We start from the raw sequence: 19,026 nt of genomic DNA, 5'->3' as shown, positions 1-19,026 counted from the left end.
TGCAGCCCATAATTTCTCAAATAGAACGTTAGAAATGATGGTAACAGGAGCACCTGAGTCCGCCATCATGTCAATTGATTTGTCAGCAATAACAACTACACATGTTGGATCCTTAGCACGTTCATGGTTAGTTAAATCCTCACAAGAATCAATGGCTAAAATTTCCCTTTTTAGGATGTTATTTGAAGATAAATCTATAGTATTATTATTATTCATGTTTTGTAATGAGGACTCAAGGGGAGCAATATCAAACGAGGGGGCATTATGTTCTGGATATTGAAATTCTTGTGAGGAAATAGAACCAACATGAATAGATTGTTTGCTTCTACAAACTGAGCTAAAGTGCCCTATTTTGTTGCAATTAGTGCATTTCTTTCTTAAGGCAAAACACGTGGGACTATTGCTAAGATGTGTTCTAGAGCCACATCTGTAACAAATGGTGGTGGGCTTCCTATGAAATGGTTTTGAAAATTTGTTTTTCACAGCAATGGCATTCACAAGCATGTCATTTTGCACCAAATTTACAGGTGTAACATTTTCATTTGCAATACATTTCGATGAAATAATGCTTCTTTCAATACTTTTAGCCATATCAATGACTTCTGAAAGAGTAGGATCTCTACAGCTTAAAATACGCTCCTGAATCTTCTTGTGATAGCAACTATATACAAACTGATCCCTTATGTACATATCCAATGAGGCACCAAAATTACAATCAGCTGATAAGGACAGAAATAAAGACTTCTACAGTTTCATCACAATTTTGTTTACGTTTCATGAAGTTAAAGCGTTCAAGCATGACATTTGGTTGTTCTAGGAATTTTTTGTTGAGTCTCTGAATGGCGTCAGTATAGACATTCCAACCATCACCATTTCCAGGAGGAGGTATCGTGGTTGGCAAGTTATCAAAGATCTGACGACCAGCTTTTCCCAAGTGACTATAGAGTATTGCAAATTTCCGTTTGGCCGGATATTCCTCTGCGGCAATGGCAACCAAATAGCTTTCAAAGCTGCGAAACCATGTCTTCCAAGGTTCAGCAGGTTTGCCATTAACAGGGAGAAAATTGTTTAACTGTACAATCTGCTGGTTGTTGGCCATTTTAAATAAATATTGTCAACTCTCTCTTTTTTTTTTTTTATAAATATATTTGATAAGCAGTTGAATAAATATTTTCTTCCTTTAAGTTCCTTAGATTTGTTATAATGTTTTTTTCCCTTTTTGAGTTTTAACTTTTAAATTTTCATAAAGTACATACCATGTCAGGTGCTTTGTATGTTGAAAAATAACTGATTTCTGTGTTGGAAGCAAGTTTCGTTTGAGGAATGTGCCAACCCTCTGTTTGTCAAGTAGAACGAGTGAGCATCCGTTTGTGAAGCCTCTTTCCTTTTTTTTTTTTTATTATTGAAATTGACACCACCGCTGCGTGAAACGCGATGATGTAGGAGGTGCACGGAAGCGAAGCCTCTGTTTTTGCACTCTGCGTCGAAACTAAAACGAAGCCTTTCCTTTAACGATCAGCGTCGATATGTTTAGGTCCGTTTCCCTGTTCCTCGTGATGTCGTCATCACGTTGTTTGTGAACCTTCAATCCGGATGTCTTTCGTTGCAGGGAACAACCAAAGAGCTCAAAATTCAGTAAGAACTGAACCACGGGTCGTATTTTTTCCAAAGAAAGCTCGGTGAGTTCCCCCAATGCAGGCGCAACGATGAAGACAGCAATACAAGGTAGATCAACTCTTTTGTTGCGAGTGCGTAGCCCGTAGCCTCTTGAAGTTGTCTAATGGTGAAAAGCTGGGAAATCCCGTCGCCAAATGTAAAGATGGATCGTATCCATATCAAGCAGAAAGAAGGAAGCGGTGAGTATACTTCAATCCAGTGGAAGTTTATTATAATCCCAGCAAAACACGGGAGTACTGCTGCTCTCGACAAGGTATAACTGTTGTATGCCCTAACTAACTGTCGAGCCTTTACCGAGCAGACGCAGCACGAGAGATGCACCCTCAAACATAAACATGTTTGAAGATACCCTCACGAGCAGCGTCTGCACGAGTGTGGAATACATAACATGTCACTATAATAAACATGAAGGAAATACTAAAGTAAACATGACATGAATAAACAAATGAAACAATACCTTTACAGATCTCTGATTGTCCAATCAGGATGGTCGAAAACCAATATTTGTTACTTTCTGACAGTGATTTTACTATAAATGATGGTAGAATAGTGAGGTTAAAAAGCTTGTACTTTGTTTCCTGGCATTATGCTGACGGAGAGGACGGTGACACTGCAGGACAGCTGTTTCCCTGAATTTCTGATGGACAGATCTGATGCCCAATTTCCTGATGAATTGAACCTTTGAATTAAATGGGCATAGAAGGACAGAACGACTGAATTTGACTTAGAAGACGACAATTAGCCAGAATAGGTAAATATGATGATTGGCGGCTTGAATAACCAATGATTTAACCTGCATTAATTAGATAAAGATAGAATTGAATTATTACAAAATGAGTTGGGTTGTTTATTTATGAAAATGTATTAATGCAAAGTGAATAGAGAATTCACACTTCCAGTGTCATTACGTTCATAAGTGTGCGAGCCCAGTGGGTACTGTTGTTTTATTCTTGTTATTATTATTTGTTTTACCTTGTGTCTCTTAGTGTAAATCTTTGATCCGTTCACTCTTTTGTAAAACTCACGGGCTCCGTTCAATCGATCGCGTTGTCAGTTCCGTACCATTGGATAAGGATGATAAGGGTGTCCGCGCAGGGACACAACTGTGGAATCACAACCCACGGTGCTGAGGCTATATAGGTCAAGGTCCTCGGCTCACCTAATAAAGTTAAATTGTGTTTAAAGGGTCGCGTATAAGTTGAAAAATGCCTAATAAACTGGGTCTCAATTCTTCCATAAACGTGAAATGGGTGTGCTCTGAATTTACGGGACAAGGTGGGGGTGCCGCCGCTATGCACCTTTCGTTGCCGGGGGATTCTTCAACGCAAAATGACCACCACATACACATGTGGTCCCGGCGGCCAGCAGAGAAAGCAGCCATTCCAGTTAATGCTATCTCCCCGTAGCGCTCTCCGCCATCTTGAATCGGGACAAGTGCCTTCAAATTGCCCTACCATGCATATAGACAACCCTCTTGGATCAGTCTGTTTCTTTCAGGATAAAATGGCGGGTGCGATTGCTGCCATATTGAATAGGTGGCTCTGCCGGTTGACTGAAATGGCGGTACGGGGGCGGCCATTTTGGATGATAAACCACAACAGTGAGAGTTCCGGCCAATGCGGCCACCGTAGAGCGGGACCGCTTGTTTCTCAAGCGTAACGGTATCTACTGTGACAAGCAAGGAGTTGCCGCTCTCTTCAACGAGCAGATGCTGGCATTGAAGGGTCGGTCAGTCCGTGACATCGAAAAATAGCGGGAGACTTTAAGATTGTTATAATATGAAACACTAGTGCCTTTGGAATTGCTTTGAACAGATCGTGTATGTAATAAATATACTACTTTGAGCACCGTTTGCAGATTTAATGTTTGCCTAACTAGTAGCCTAGAAACTGTTCAGTGATCTATTTCCAAAATGCTTTATGTTGATAAGAAGTTTGATTACTCGCTTCCATACGTCTGAATTTCAGAGCGCATGCGTAAACCTAGTGTAGCCTGCCGAAGCCATCTCTGAGGCAGGCATTCTTTAAAGAGGTAGGGGGAAAAGAGTCGAAGGATAAATGAGAACCCATGCCTGATTTTAACATGCATGCCGCGGCGATGCTTATGACTCGCGCGTCAGTTGCGCGACGCGGCTATCGGCAGTCCTTTGTCTGTGTCTATCTCAGGGAGCTTCTAGACGGGCGGGTGGCACCAAACGGACCAGGCTCCTCCCCCACAGCGGCCCAATCGCGTTGAGGTGACCATGAAGGCCCCGCCCCCTGGTGGCAGCAGAGCGCCGCGAAAGAGGGTGAGATTTAAAGGGGCCGCGGCTCTGGCGGGACCGACGGGGAGAGACGGGAGCGCGAGGCACGGGGCGCCGGAGCTGAGGCACGGGAGCGCGCGGGCGGGACGCGGCCTGCAGCCAGGAGCGCCGCAGGTATCTGCTGTGGGGGGAGCACCTAGTGAGGGGAGGGGCCTAAGGGCTAGGGGTGCGTGGGGAGGGGCCTGCAAGTTGAGGCCTAGGGGCAGAGGAGCGCTGGGGAGGGAGTGGTGTGACCCTCTGCACACTGTGGGGGAGGGGTGGGCGAGGGATCTCTAGGCTTCATGGTGGGGGATGGGTAACATGGGGTTCGAGGTGGGTACCTGTCTAGAATGAGAGGCCCTAAAGAGAAGGGGCAGTGAGAGGCATGCAGGAGGAGGTGTGAGGAAAGGCTTGGGGGTGGCAGCTGGATGTCCCCATGAGGGTAGAGGAGCGTGCATCCTGCTTCATGAAGACTGGGGTCTTGAACCGTGCAGAGGCGGTGTGAGCTCCCACCCGGGTGGGGCAGGGGCGAGTCCCTGTGTCAGGAGGATGTTTGGATTGAGGGCTCACTCGGGAGGAGCGGGGTGGGAACGCCCCCATCTGCCTGGGGCCGGGGGCATTTGTTCCCACCCTCACAAGCATGGTAGTTGTATGTCCATGAGCAGGGAAGTGGAATAGCAGGGGGCTCTGTTGGGGAGCATCTGAGTGCTGGCCAACGGGTTGGGAGGGGCTGATGACAGGTGCTAAGTTCATCCTTGTTGATTAGGATGGATGGTCTGTCAGGAGGAGGTAGGGGAATGGGACTCCATGAAGAGGGAGCAGAATGAGGGACCCATAGACTACTCTGAGAGTAGTTTGTCCTCCTCAGAAGAAGGGCATGAGTGCACCTGTTTCTTTTTTTGTCTGTGGTGGCCAGACTAGACTCCAGAGGACTACCCACATTTAATTTGTCTTGTTGAACGTGAAAATCTGCGGTCAGTAAACAGTACAATTTCAACTGCTACTGACATTATTCATAAAGTTGAGACTTTTGAGTCTTAATACGTCTAGGCATTTGTCCATTCAACTCCATTGAGGATTTTTTCAGTGGGAAGGTTATGGTCCCAGAATAAGGCAGGTTTTGCTGGTGGTGTTCGAGGGTGCATAAGAAAGACTAGCAAACACGCTAGCCATGGCTGGCCTTTCTTCTCCTTTGTGCTAAAGACCTCACGTGTTTGCCAAAGACCTTGTTTACTGTGCTCTTGAGTGTGACTAAATCAGGTGACTTGGTGCAATGTTTGGTCAAGATTTGCCAGACTGTGGGTTACGTGAGATATGCAATCAATCTTTGTCATTTTGGATACAATATGATGAACCAACAAAACGCAAATAAGATAAGATCACATACTTATAGTAATATAAAATTGTATTTTTTTTATTAGGAGCAAAATAAAACCATTGGATATTTAATCATTTAAACTTCATGCTTCACAGCAGTTGCACGTTAATTGGCCTATGTCAATGATTAAGCTCTCAGGTACTCAGCTGTTTGCAAAAAAACTCAAAATGGAAAATGCCACTCAAGTATGTATATTGGATTTTCATATTCTTATGGTGTCTCGATAATAACATATTCCCAACACTCAACAAAGTGTATAACCCATCGTAATCTAGGTCTTATTGTATGCTGTACAGAAAAAATATAAAACATTCCCCCAGTTTCAAGCAGGACACTGAAAGATTCTCAGTCTAAACTTTATATACCGTGTTTTAATCTAAGGAGGATTAATATAGTCCAGAAATTATTTACATTTATAGTTGTATTTCATAGATTTAAAAAAAACCAACGCAAATAGACAGTCCATCTGTAATTGGTGGAAGTCTGCTTTTTCTCTAGAGCTACATTCCCAAATCTGTGATTCGCAGTGTTTTAAGCACTGGATGAAGTAGAGAAGATGTTGTACCAACAATCGCTCAGCCAAAGTCTACTGAAAGTGATTTGACTATTCAGACAATATATGCTCCCTCCCATGAATCTGGCACTGGGGTGCCTGCTGCTAAAGCATTTGATAGACTTTAGAATCTATGTGCTGCTCATTGCCCTCACAGATTGAATTATTGACCCCATTAAGTGAGTGGAGATTACATTAATAATGAGGCACTGTCTATAGTATGAAACTGGTTCACATGTATAATAGGTGATAGATATTGGTAAAAATGTGGTGAAGTGATTGAGAAGTGGAGACAGAACTAAAGGAATGTTTCAATGCTGTAAACATTTTATACAGTTTTTTTATATTAATATTTTTTTTGCGTGTTGCATTATGATATGTATAGTATGAAGGATTATATTGTCCCTAGAGTTGTGTGGGGATGGTTATAATTGTTCATATCTTTAGTTATATAAAACACGTTTGCACTCATTTATAGTTTCTTATTTTGTTTATAGATTTGTTCATTATATGTTTTGTTTTAACTGAGAGAAAATAAATTGTATATGTGTCCTGAAGAAGGTGGACACTTGAAATTAATTGACCGAAACGTGGCAACATTTTTGTGTCATAATCTACCTCTGGACAATTTTACATGACTAATAAGTCATAAATGTACAGTGATAATTTTGGTGGATGTGTACAAATTTAATAACCAGTTAAATTGTCATATGATTTCTCCTGAGGTTATATGTGCTCTATATCAATTAGGGTGTATTGTCCAATATATATTTCTGGGATAATGAAGGTTATTTTCAATAAAAGTATTTGTTTTTGTCGACATTTGGCACACCTTGACTTTAGATCTGACTCTTGATTGTATTATAGAGTGAATGACTTAATCAGAGAGAAGTCAAGTGGAGTAATAATATAGTCTAATTCTTGGTGTACCTAGGGGAGTTTTTTGGGATATTTGCAGATCTATTAGCTTAATCTTTTTGGCAAAATGTGACAGAGAAAAGTCTTAGAATGGCTTGCACTAGCCTTTATAAGACAATGCTAAGATTTTCAGGCAGAGTGGCTATATTTTCTTTGACTTTATTATTTTGATGGAAACTTTACTATGGTCTGTAAATTGTTTTTAACAGTAATGCAGAACCTTTTGTTAATGCCTCTACTCAGGAAAGGGTACTAAAGTAATGCAGACTGGGAAGTAGAAGATGTACGCATGAAAAACTCAAAGGCATTTTGGCTGCTAACCATCTTCTGGGGCAAAGCAAACACAAGGAGATACAACATATTCTCTTCTGGTAGAGAGGAAGATCCAGAGGCCCGAGAGGGACTGGTACTAACCGGTCTGCACTGCAAACAAAATGCAGCTATTACTTGGATCTGGAACATGTTGGGAAGCTAACTGGCGGAGATGGCACCGATACACGCTGCAGGACAAGAGGAAGAGATACACCGAGGCCTTGCAGGTCACAACAAACCACAGGAGGAGAGGTCGCAAGACTCAGGTTGGAAACACAAGGAGATGATGGACGGAGAGCTGAAACCTTTCAGACACTCGCCCCCAGTCACAGATCTGGGTTAAATCCATCATTGTTCTTTAGCTCCCTTCGCCACCTCTGTTCGGACCCAACTACATGCAAATCAGTCTTGACCCTGTGCCTCATGGGAACAGTCCAGCCCGAACTGCCAAGCCAGGTCTTCCCCGAATTGGAAACCAGCATCCTGGGACTAGCCAGGCTAGTTTGAATCCAGTGGAAAGTGAGCAAGAAGAGAATATGTTGGTGTGGTGCCGTGTACACATTTATGTAGATAGTTGGTGTTAGTCCGGCGTACCCCTGTTGAGCCTTGTGTTTATGCAATGTAGAGGACATGCAGAATGTGTCCATGAATTAAAGTGAGCTAGGTGTAAGGCTGCCAGCCTGGTTGTTGAAGCTTGCTTTATCACCCCGCCATTTAGGATTTAACACGGCCAGAGAAAATTGCTGTCTCTCGGAAGAGTACCTTTTCCGTATGCAGGTTTTCTGCGTGCGCGTATCCATCCCGGTTTTATCTGTGTGGGGTGCAGAAATGTGCCCGCCACAGATCTGTGCTGGACATTGGTGGTGCATCCTCCACCGCACAAGGCATGCTGAGCAGAACCATTCCACAGCCGTGAGATTAGAGCCTCCAGTCACTCACTGCACAACCTTCGTACGTTAACCTATACCTTGAGATATATAATTTAGAACTGTCTCGAGGTCGAAGTTCTTGACACGGTAGCCATTGGCTAATGCAGTTCTGATCATGAAGTTTTCAACCTGTCCCAGGACTTATTTTCCGTTCATCTGGCTGTCCCACGTGCTGTCGCAAAAGCTTAGCTCGAGTGCTGTTTCTGTGGTGTGTCAGGGGCGTTATCATCTCTCCAACCAGCGAACCTTTAAAAGCAAACACCACCCTGTACAATTTGGCAGATCACCACCACATGGTCGCTCATTTCTGTTGTGCTTGTCCTGATGAAACTCAACATGTTGTAATGTGTGGTTTTGACCGTCCTGATTTTGCATGGGTCTACTAAAGTCCCTGCAGGCAGTACATCTTATGGCAGCTGTCAGTTACTTGTTGGTTTTGTTGGCATTTGCTCCAAGTACTACCACTTTTTAGTTAATTGCTTTAGGTCCTATAGATTGACATGGTAGCTTTTTTGGGACCTTATAAGTGTTTAGACATGCAACGGTTGATATTGTTGCATAACAAAATACTTATAAGGTCCCAAAAGCGAGATCTATTGGCTATGCCAATGCTTGTTTTTCTGCCAATAAATTTGATCCAGAAACAGTTCATTATTTTCAAACTTTTTTAATTTGGGCTACTTTAAAGTAGGTTTCCCCCTGGAAATGGGGAAAAAACAGAACGGTGATGGGGTAATGTTCTGCACAATGAAGAAATAATAAAATTTAAATGATTATGGTTTAAGAAATTAAGAAGAGAATAAAATTAAAAAAGAGGAAAAGAGTGATATATTAGGAAGAATGTGGAAATCACACCGGATCCAATAAACTACCTGTAAAAATTATTTTTTAATAAAAAAAAAATATAAACGGGTTGCATCTGAAGTGTAATGCCTGTAGATGGCAGTAGCGTCATAAGGCTTTGCAATGAAGCAGAACTCTATAGTACTATGAAAGGTAGTTTTTTACGGCAAGTTTTTCTTTCTGTATTGTTTACATATAGTGTGCATAACCCCTTGAAGGGAAGGCCTCTAAGGACTGCAGCACATATTGTGCCACCTATAGAGATCCTGTACCTTAAAAAACTCACTGCCATTGCAGGTTGCATGTTTTGATGCAGAGAAAAGTGAAGAGTCAACATGGCACACATACCCGTGTGCCATGCCTACAACCTATAGGTTAGACACTCCTCTAGCAAGGTGTACTATACCACTGGGGAGGGTACAGTTGCATGAGCACTGCACCCATACAATGTCCAAGTCCATTCCTCCTCCTTTCCTTTCCTTTCCGGCGGGAAGACAGATGGGAACAAGTACAACAGCCCGGAAGGTGTATCCACCTCTGCCAACCCCACCCCTAAGGTGGGGGAGGCGAAGGTGAAGCCCACTCTTCAGTGGTAGATGGCAGTCACTCTCCAATCAGGGTTTTGGATTGTGCCCACTCCCCCATATGGGGTGAGCACACCGAGGGTGTAGTCACCCTAAAGTCAATAGCCCATTGGTTACTGACCTCGACACCCCTAGACTTCTCTTGGACTCCCCGACATCACCTGCAGCCTCTGCAAGGACATACCCCCCGCCCAACTACGAGCGGTCCGGTAAGGTGAAATCTGAGCTCAAGAGACACCCCTGCATCCAGCCGCACTGTGCCCTGGAGAATAGGACCGGAGGTGCACCTATGTCCCATAGTCTTCCAATTTACCTGCCCAGCTGTTAGTTCCTCCTGGAAGACTACCTGGACCGAGCCTGCTGCCAAAATCCAAAATCAGCAACTCCCATTGAAAACAACTGGGCTCCCAACGGCAAACCTGCACCTGGCCGCCGCTGTGTTATGTTATGTTATGTTATGTTATGTTATGCAGGTTTTTTGTATAGCGTGCGGCTACTCAAAAGAGTGTCCCGACGCTTTGAATTGCACACTAATCTCAAAACACAACAGGGAAAATGAACAGAAACAGAAAAAGAGGAAACCTGATAAGACCTGAAACTAAGAAGTGAAAAGCCAAGTTTTAAGCCCCTTCCTAAAGGCCAACAAGTTAGGGGTGCTGCGCAGGGACACAGGCAATTTGTTCCACAGCTGAGGCGCTAATAATTTAAAGGAGCGGCCACCGATGCGAGCTCTCTTCACGCGGGGCACTGCAGCAAGAAACAAGGCTTCAGACCTAAGCGATCTGGCAGGACGGTAAAAGGACAGCCTTTTCTGAAGATATTTTGCTCCAGATGTGTGCAAGGCTTTGTGTGCCAGGGTGAGAGTTTTAAAAACTATCCGCTTCCGGACAGGAAGCCAGTGCAGAGCCTCCAAAAGACCCGAGGCTCTGGCACGGCGAGATAGTCCAAAAATAGCACGTGCTGCCGAATTCTGAACAACCTGTAATCGTTGAAGCAGGTAATCAGGCAGGCCGAGATAGAGAGCGTTGGAATAGTCTATTCTCGAGCCTATCATCGCCTGCACCGTGATCTTCCTGTGTTCCTCCGATAGCAAGGGAAGGAACTTGCGAAGCATCCGGAGTAAACCAAAGCAGGTGCCTGTGAGACCGATTACCTGCGAGCGTAGTGTGAGGCCATTGTCGATCTTAATCCCAAGGTTTTTAGCTACCTGGGACGAACTTGCTGGTGGAAACATGTTCTCAGGCCACCACACTTTCCAGTCCGGGTCCGAGCTGCACCCAAAAAAAAGGACCTCGGATTTATCCGAGTTGCACTTGAGGCTGTTATGATGGAACCACTGAAACACAGCCTCAAGGCAACCCTGGATCCTACCTCCATCGAAGTCCGCACCCCTCTCACAGGTGAAGAGGAGCTGGGTGTCATTGGCGTAAGAAACGATCTGGGCCCCGAAAGACGCCGCCAGAGGGGTCATGAAGATATTAAATAGAGTTGGGCTCAGGACAGAGCCCTGAGGAACTCCGACACCCAATGGCGACATCTCGGCGGAGCAAGCCGAAGCCCAGACCGATTGTCGACGGCCTGCCAGGAAAGATCGAAACCACTGGAGCACCGTCCCTCGAAGACCAATCTCTGAGAGTCTAGCAAGCAGACCCTCATGAGGGACGGTGTCAAAGGCCGCCGACAGGTCTAGCATCACCAGCATCGCTCTCCCACCCGAATCCAGCACCTCCTTTATCGCCTCCGAAACTTCCAGGAGGGCTGTTTCGGTGCTAAGATTGGCGCGGAAACCCGACTGGGTAGGGTGCAGTAGGTCGTGGGCCTCCAAGTAATCGGCAAGCACCTTATGCACGTGCTTTTCAATGACCTTCGCCAAAGCCGGCAGGAGCGAAATAGGTCTATAATTCGCTAACACCTCCACATCCAGACCAGGCTTTTTAAGCAGGGGAATAATCATTGCCTGCTTCCAGGACTGGGGAACCACACCCTGTGCAAGAGAACCGTTCAACAGGGGGTTCACGAGTGGATTAATGACAGCTGCCATTTTAGCCAGAAATTTTGCGGGGCAGGCATCCCGAGGGGAACTTGACTTTAGTCCCACCACCAGGTCAAAAGAAGCTGTGGGTGCACCTTCGTTGCTAAATCAGATCTCTCTTTGACCCTGAGCTTAAGTCCAGGAACTTTGCTCCCAAGACCTTGTGGCCTGCTCGTGGTTGAATTATAGGGGGCCACCAACTGGAGGCCCCCTATCCCCCATTGGATAACATTGAACCCTAGTGCCGATGAGGGTGCTTTGAGAGTGCATGCTCTGCCCTGGGGGAACCCTGGTACTAACCCCAGAAACACAACTCTCACAACCAAGTATTTACCTGTAAAATGATAACTGTATCTCCTCCCATAGGATTGCATTGTCTGCTGTTCTTTAAAAAAACTTTTAAGTGTCAAGTTAGTTTGTTTTGGAACTGTAAAACTGCAAATATAGAAACACTTAATTACTTTCCTTCTGTCTAAGAAATGTCTCCGTGTGATATCTAGGCATATCACATTGATTAGCCAATCTAAAAAGGAACGTGCACAGTAATCTGTAAAGTAACTTAAAAGTAATTTCGAACTGTTGACTTACCTCAACCAACTGCATTTGAACCTGCATTCAACTGTAAATCGCTGCATAAGATTTTGCAAAGTATTATTTCATTTACCTGCACCAGGCTTGGCTTGGTTCTAGAAATAAAACTACAATTTTTATACAAACAAATTGGTTTGAGTTCAGTCTTTGAGTGTGTGACCTCATTTGCTGACCTAGTGTGTACAACAAATGCTTTACACTGCCCTCTGATAAAGCCTTACTGCGCGCCCACACCATCACAAATAGAGAGAGAGGTGCTATCTAACTTTACCTCTGCCTACCTTTGAGGTTCCACTGGACTCTGTGCACGCTATACCTCATTTTGGTATAGTATATACAGAGCCTGCTTCCTACAGCAGCTTTCTACCCCCTCTCCGGGGGTGGTTGGGAATGATTACCCCCAATTTGCCCCGATGGGGCAGCAAAAAGCCCACTAGGAACCGTAACGGATCAAACCGAGGTTATTGAGAGTCCTCTTGCACTGTCGCCCGTTGACCTTTCATTCCTGTTGTGGGCAGCAGTCCTAGTTGTTAAAGTGGCGCAGGGTTATTATCGGCTCAATTGGAGTAACGGTGTGTCGTAGGAATTTTGTGGATTTCTGCAGATAGCGGAAGTTTGCATCACAGAAATGTAAGGAAAATGTGTGATTTCAGGCAAAGTTTGCAGGTCATTGTGGATAAGAAAGCCTCATGGAATCCACACATGGCACACAATCCTGGAATTTGCTAGTTGTCGACTTTTGATAATTGTGGTTTGTAGGTTTGCATTGCTGACACCACAGCCGGCACAAATACCACAGCCACGTTGTAGTGCGTTGGGGCCTTTTTGTGTTGTGGTCTCCTGGCCCACCCACACATGTGGGGTACAGTTCTTATCTGCAGGACAAGTGGGAGCAGGGTGGCAAGAAATATGTGCCTCACTGTAGATTCCAGCACTTCATCACGGGAATGTGAGCAAAATGTTTGTTGTTTTTAACTACCAAAATTTGATGTGTGCAAGGGATTCTGGGTTAAAAAAAAAACCTGATGAGAGCTCTGCAAATTACTCCACCATGGATTCCCGTGGTGACTAGCACTGCCTACGCCAATAGGTCACGCCTATGCAAGAGCTTTGCCTACGTTTTTTAGCCATGTTGTACACTAGCGTCACTGCTGTTCAGCATGGCTTAAAGTTCGTGACTGAGAGGAAAGTGGTGTGAATTGTCATAAATGAAATTGCAAAGAGTGGAGTAGAGTGTTGTGGCATAGTGTGTAGTCGTGTATATTGGCATACAGTGTTGTGTATTAGAGTGGCATGCACTGGAGTAGAGTAGTTTTGACTGGTGTAGAATGAATTGACGTAGATTGTTGCAGAGTAGAGTGCAGTAGATTGCAGTGGCATTGAGTGCAAAGGTGTTTAAATTCAGTGGCGTACAACACAGCATTGTAGAACGCAGTAGTGTAGATTAGGGTGGTGCATAGTTGAGTGCAGGGGTGCAGCGAGTGGCGTGGCATAGATGTGAGAGATGCAGATGGCCGTGACTCAGAGTAGAGTCAAGTGGCATAGAGTGGTGTAGAGTATAGTGTCGTAGTGCAGTGGTTAAGAGTAGAGTGGTGTAGAATGCAGTGGTATAGTGGTGTAGAGTACATTGTTTCCGAGTGGAGTTGTGCAGGGTGGAGTGCAATTGCATAGAGTGTAATGGCATAGAGTAAAGTGGTGTAGAGTAGATTAGAGTGGTGTAAAGTGGATTGGCTTTGAGTGCAGGGGCATAGAGTTGAGTGTTACAGAGGAAAGTGAAGTTGTGTAGAGTGTATTGCCAGAGTGCAGTGGGGTAGAGTGCAATGTTGCAAAGTAGTATAGAGTACAGTGGCATAGAGTGGAACTGTGCAGATTAGATTAGTGTGCCGTAGATTTAGCGGTATAGAGTGCAGTTGTGAAGAATGCATTGGCCTAGAGTAGAGTGGTACAGGGTAGAATAGAGAGGCGTAGAGTGAAGTATGCATGTTATGGTAGCGCACTGCCCTAACAGAACACATTTTCAATTGAAATGATCCTTACATTTGCATGTGTGCTTGTGAAAAAGTATTTCCTACCCCCAGTATCGAGCAGATTGTCTTATAAATCCTTTCACTTTAAAGTCCGAGAAAGATCCGTAAACCAGCTCCCTGTATTCCAAGGCATCTTTCTGAATGTCCCAAGATGTCTTTAGCAACCCAGATAGCTGGACTGCCTGGAAGACGGTGACCTAAAAATATACAAGTTTGCTAAGTTTCCCTAGGTGCCAGGTGAGAGAGGGCCCAAAATCTATAGCTACTCACTTTGCAAAACAAGCATTGGCATAGCCAATAGGTCTCGCTTTTGGGACCTAATAAGTATTTAGTTATGCAGCACAATATCCTTGGTGCAAAAACAACTATTGCATAGCTAAACACTTATAAGGTCCCAAAGGCGAGACTATTGGCTATGCCAATGCTTGTTTTCAGATATGCCCTCAGTCAGGAGTAGTAGAGGGAGTTTCTGTAGAGCCAGGCCTGATATTAAAATCCCCAAGTGTAAAAAGGAAAGAATGACTGAGGACCATAGCTGTATTGAATTTTAAAAATGCTTTAGCAAGCTAGAGATGACAGAGGAGGGGAATGATAGCTCAGTACCCCATTAATGACTCTTGTGTCAGGTACATTGATCGAGAAGCCTAGTAGTTCAGCATCTGGATAGCCAGCATGTGTGGCTGGATGCACCAGAACCATCTCTCGAAACAGAATGGCCAGACTGCCTCCAATACGCTCAGGTTGGGATCTTAAAACCTGAGGGCCAAGCTGCAGAGACGTCTGGAGCGGTAGTGTAGGACTTCCAGAGTTCTGGTATAAACATTAGATTTTCACTAGTATCCACTAAAAGAATCCAAGACTCCGTAGTGTGCTTGCCGAAGGAACCTAGCACTGACAAATCAAAACTTAATGGAGGTAAGGCCAAGTCTGTGCCTGCAGGAGAGATTAGCTCTCAAAATTAAAGTGTGCGATTTTTCTAACTCCTAACCAGCCAGCAAGAGTTGGTGGGTATCATTATAGTCCTAGTGAGATCCAGGATAGTGAAGGCACTCCTGGCAAGAGTAGGGTTTGAAGACGGACCGCTTTCTCGTCAATACTGTACAGAGGTGTGAAATTTAATAAAATATCTACTTTTCCATGGGGCAGGTTGCTTCATAAATCTACTTGTCTTGTAACAAAATCCACTTGTTCCTTTTGTGCAATTAAATAAGGTGACAAATTATGGCAGCAATCTCATTATATAAGAGCTCCGAAATATGCTGTCTGATTATGCCAGGGCTTCTACCATAGTAGGGTTTGAATACTAGCCATGTTTCCGCAGATCTGCATACCGGCGCTGAAGGTAAGCAATGGTTCCAGGGTTGGAATGCCCTTTTAAGTCTGTGCAACCCTACTAACTTGCATGTTTTAAGGATTTTCACCAACTCTTCTCTAATCTTTTCCCATACTGAGAAAGGTTGGAAATTTACTCCTGACAATGGCAGACATATAAAACGTCTTCCAGGGTTGGGGAAAAAAGTGGTTGGAGGGAAAGCGAACTTGCAAACACTCAGATTTTCGCATGAGCAAATCTACACCTGCATATTTGCTCAGGCTAAAATGCTGTTAACATATATTTTCTAGGAGTGCTATTTCTTGGCCTACTTCTGAAAAGTCTTGTGAATTCACAAAAGTTGTATATCTGCACTTACTGCCTGGACATGAGTGCACTCTTGAGACTTTATTAATTAGACCCCTAATTAGGTCTGGCATTAAACCGTGACATTTTGTGTTAATTAAAATTTTGTCTCTCTATGTCTATCGGCTAGCTTCATCGTGAGTGACAGCATTCTGTTCTTCCACAAGGAGCATAATCGACAGTCGTTTTGTTCAGTGCCAGGAACTACTGTGGCAATGTGCGCTTTTTAAGACAAAAACCATTTTTGCTTTTTCCAATGTTTGTTTTAATGATGAGGGCCCGGCAGCTCCAACACCAATATGGTTTTACAAAAACCATGCCAGAACAAGTCGCGCATTGACAAAACCAAAAGGCTGAACAGCAATTTAAGACCTATTGACTTTGCCAATGCTTGTTTATTTTGATGTTTCTCATAATCTTATTGAAACTGGTTACACTGATTTTCCATTATGAATATTTTGGGGAAATACTAGCATACATCAACACATTTTACCAAATGATGTTGCAAAAAAAGGTACCTAAAATGTTACAGTAGTTTAGCAAAATGTTTTTGCATTTTTTTGGTGAACATTTTATTTTGAAAGCAAAAAATCATCAATCTTGCTTTCAAGCTTCCACATATATTTGCATCTAATCGGAGAGCATTCTGGGAGCAGTATACATAGTCTCATATTGCTAAACATTGAAAACGTGTAAACGTTTTTATACTGGAACCACTGTAAGTAGTACAGTCTGAGCTTACAACACGTACTTAGATTGCCCACCCTAATAATAATGGTTTTGCATTAATAAATCATAAATACAAGCTTGAAAACCATTAACACATGGACACAAATATTATGTTAACTCCAGGCGATGCCTTTACCTTATCCATAATGTGGTACTATGAACTGGCAATCAAAGGGTTTGTGATGAAGGGGGTTGGGCCTACTTAACCCAAGGACAAAATACACATGAAAACGTGTTGCCCTTGACCCCAAACAATATGTCCTGGGCGTTGGGCTATAGGAATTCCACATCCCTGACTGTAGACAAGGGTAGCTTCCTTTGTCCTGTCGAGATGCTTTGGGGCAATCTGCAGCATGGCAGGTGCAGCTAGCAGACGTGGCATAAACTGGTCTCAGACGGACTTGCCTTCAGCTCTCCAGCGCCATGAAATAGCTGCTTCAACACGATAGAATGGGTGTGTCTGGCAATGTTGAAAGCGTTGTACTGGGAGGAAAAAGCGAGAGGGAGGAAACTGAAAACAAATGGAGCCCAGCAACTCTTGGTTATCGGTGTCTAGCCCCCTAGACGGCACACCTACGAGTAGTTTTCATGGTGCTTGGCAGTACAATCTGAAGGTCTCTTGAGCGTTTATCGCCTTCCTGTTTTTTTCCTGCCGACGGTAATGCGTGCGTGCGGTCAGAACCATAGTGACTTGAATGGCTGAATAAATAGCGTGTTCGTGCTTCAGAATTATGAACAGCTGTAGTTCTGATTTTGGCCACCGGGTGGTATTAGTTCTCTACTTTCAGAGACAGAACATTGGCTAGGAATAGTGCACCTTTCCAATGGGACACAGTTATGCATTAACCATCTGTTTCCAATTAACGCGACTGCGAGACAGGCAAATGTAATCGTGCGCGATAATTGGAAACGGATGGCACAGCTGCTCGCTCCCGCAAGGTGGATGCTGTACATGCAGGAGTACTTATTGGAAACAGTGCAGTACATGCACGAGTTTTCCAAAAAGTACAGACCAATTCCAAGAGGTCATCTCCTAAGCAGAGCTTGGGCGCTGCGTTAGGCTCGACGTTAAAAGGCTTCGTTTTGAGTGTAAAAATGTGATGTCCATGTTGCATTTTGGGTTTTTGTCTCGCACTGGCAGTAGGCCTACCCACGAAATTGAGGTAAAATTTTTATCAGAAGGCATTTTCTTATTACCAACTGGATTTTTCTGCATTTGTGCCTTTTAAATGTAAGCCAGTATGTAAGAAAGAAGAGGCATCCTACACAACTATAACATAGTCATTTAAAGCAAATGCTGAAAAAACCAAAGTCCTAATCTTCGGACAGCGAGCCAAAAACAGCTGGCATTGATAATTGGGCCCTGATGTCCAGCAAAAACAATTACCATGGTGTCTAGGTGTTTGATACAGGCAAAGCCTTTCTACAAACACGGGCAATGGAGAAGGCGGCCAAAACTTCATTCACCTTAGCAGAACCTCATCACAAGCTACAGAGCCCAACAGCAGAAGGGACGAGCACAGTAATCCATGCCAAACTCCTCCCCACCAAAGGCTAGGGGTACCTTGCCCACCCAGGAATGCTTACAAACACACTGGAGCGTTGCTACACTGCTGCCTTTGGGAAAATGTTTGATTTCCCCAAAACATTAAGGTGGACCTCGATACGGTCAGAGTTTGGGTTGGTGAACATGGACTTTGAATCAGGGATGTGGAATTTAATCAAATAGCTACTTGTCCATGGGGAAGGTTGCTTCATAATTCTACTTGTTCTGTAACAAAATCTACTTGCCCCTCTTGTGCCCTGTAATGCAGTGACAAATTATGGCAGCAATCTCATTCTATAAGATCTCCGATGCAGAGACTCTGATAATGCTAGGGCTCATACCACATTGGGGTTTGAATACCAGTAATTCCCTTATGTTGTCATGTTACCACGGATCTACATACTGGGGCTGACGGCAGTGGTAAGCAATAGTTCCACTTTTGTGTCTGTTCAAACCTACCAACTTGTATGTTTTAAGGGTTTCCACCAACCCTTCCCTAACCCTTTTCCATACTGAGAAAGGTTGGAAATGTACTCCTGACAATGGCAGATATAAAATTATTTCCAGGGTTGGGGGAAAAAAGTGATTGGAGGGAAAGTAAACTTGCAGACATTCCGTTTTTCGCATGATCCATCTACTCATGCATATTTGCACATGTTAAAATGCAGTTCACAAATATTTTCTAGGAGTACTATTCCTTGGCCTACTTCTGTAAATTCTTGTGAATCCATGAAAGTCATATACCTGCACTTTATGCAAGGACATATACAATGGGAGCACGTTTGAGATTTCCTTAATAATTGGGCTTCCTATTATGTCTGGCGTTAACCATGACCTTTTATGTGTATTAAAATTCTGTCTCTCTCTTTCTCTCGGTCTATTGGCTGGCTTCACTTTGAGTGGCGGCATTCTTCTCTTTCACAAAGAGCATATCTGCACACAAAGTAG

At 44.0% G+C, this 19,026-nt stretch overlaps 1 protein-coding gene across 5 annotated transcripts in view; it reads left to right on the top strand.

Moving 5' to 3' along the window:
- The first annotated feature begins 3,886 nt into the window (after positions 1-3,886).
- ZMYM3 (zinc finger MYM-type containing 3) overlaps positions 3,887-19,026 on the top strand; it is a 682,395-nt gene continuing 667,255 nt past the window's right edge. For 4 of the 5 annotated variants that reach the window (XM_085608444.1, XM_085608442.1, XM_085608443.1 and 1 more), the window contains exon 1: positions 3,955-4,093. The gene's annotated coding sequence lies outside the window, so the exon portion shown is untranslated. Of the gene's footprint in view, positions 4,094-19,026 lie in introns of all 5 variants that reach the window. The other variant, XM_085608441.1, reaches the window with a different exon arrangement.

This window comes from Triturus cristatus, chromosome 5_2 (genome assembly GCF_964204655.1).
Source record: "Triturus cristatus chromosome 5_2, aTriCri1.1, whole genome shotgun sequence".
Classification (NCBI taxonomy): Eukaryota; Metazoa; Chordata; class Amphibia; order Caudata; family Salamandridae; genus Triturus; species Triturus cristatus.
This window is presented reverse-complemented; position numbering and strand designations above follow the sequence as displayed.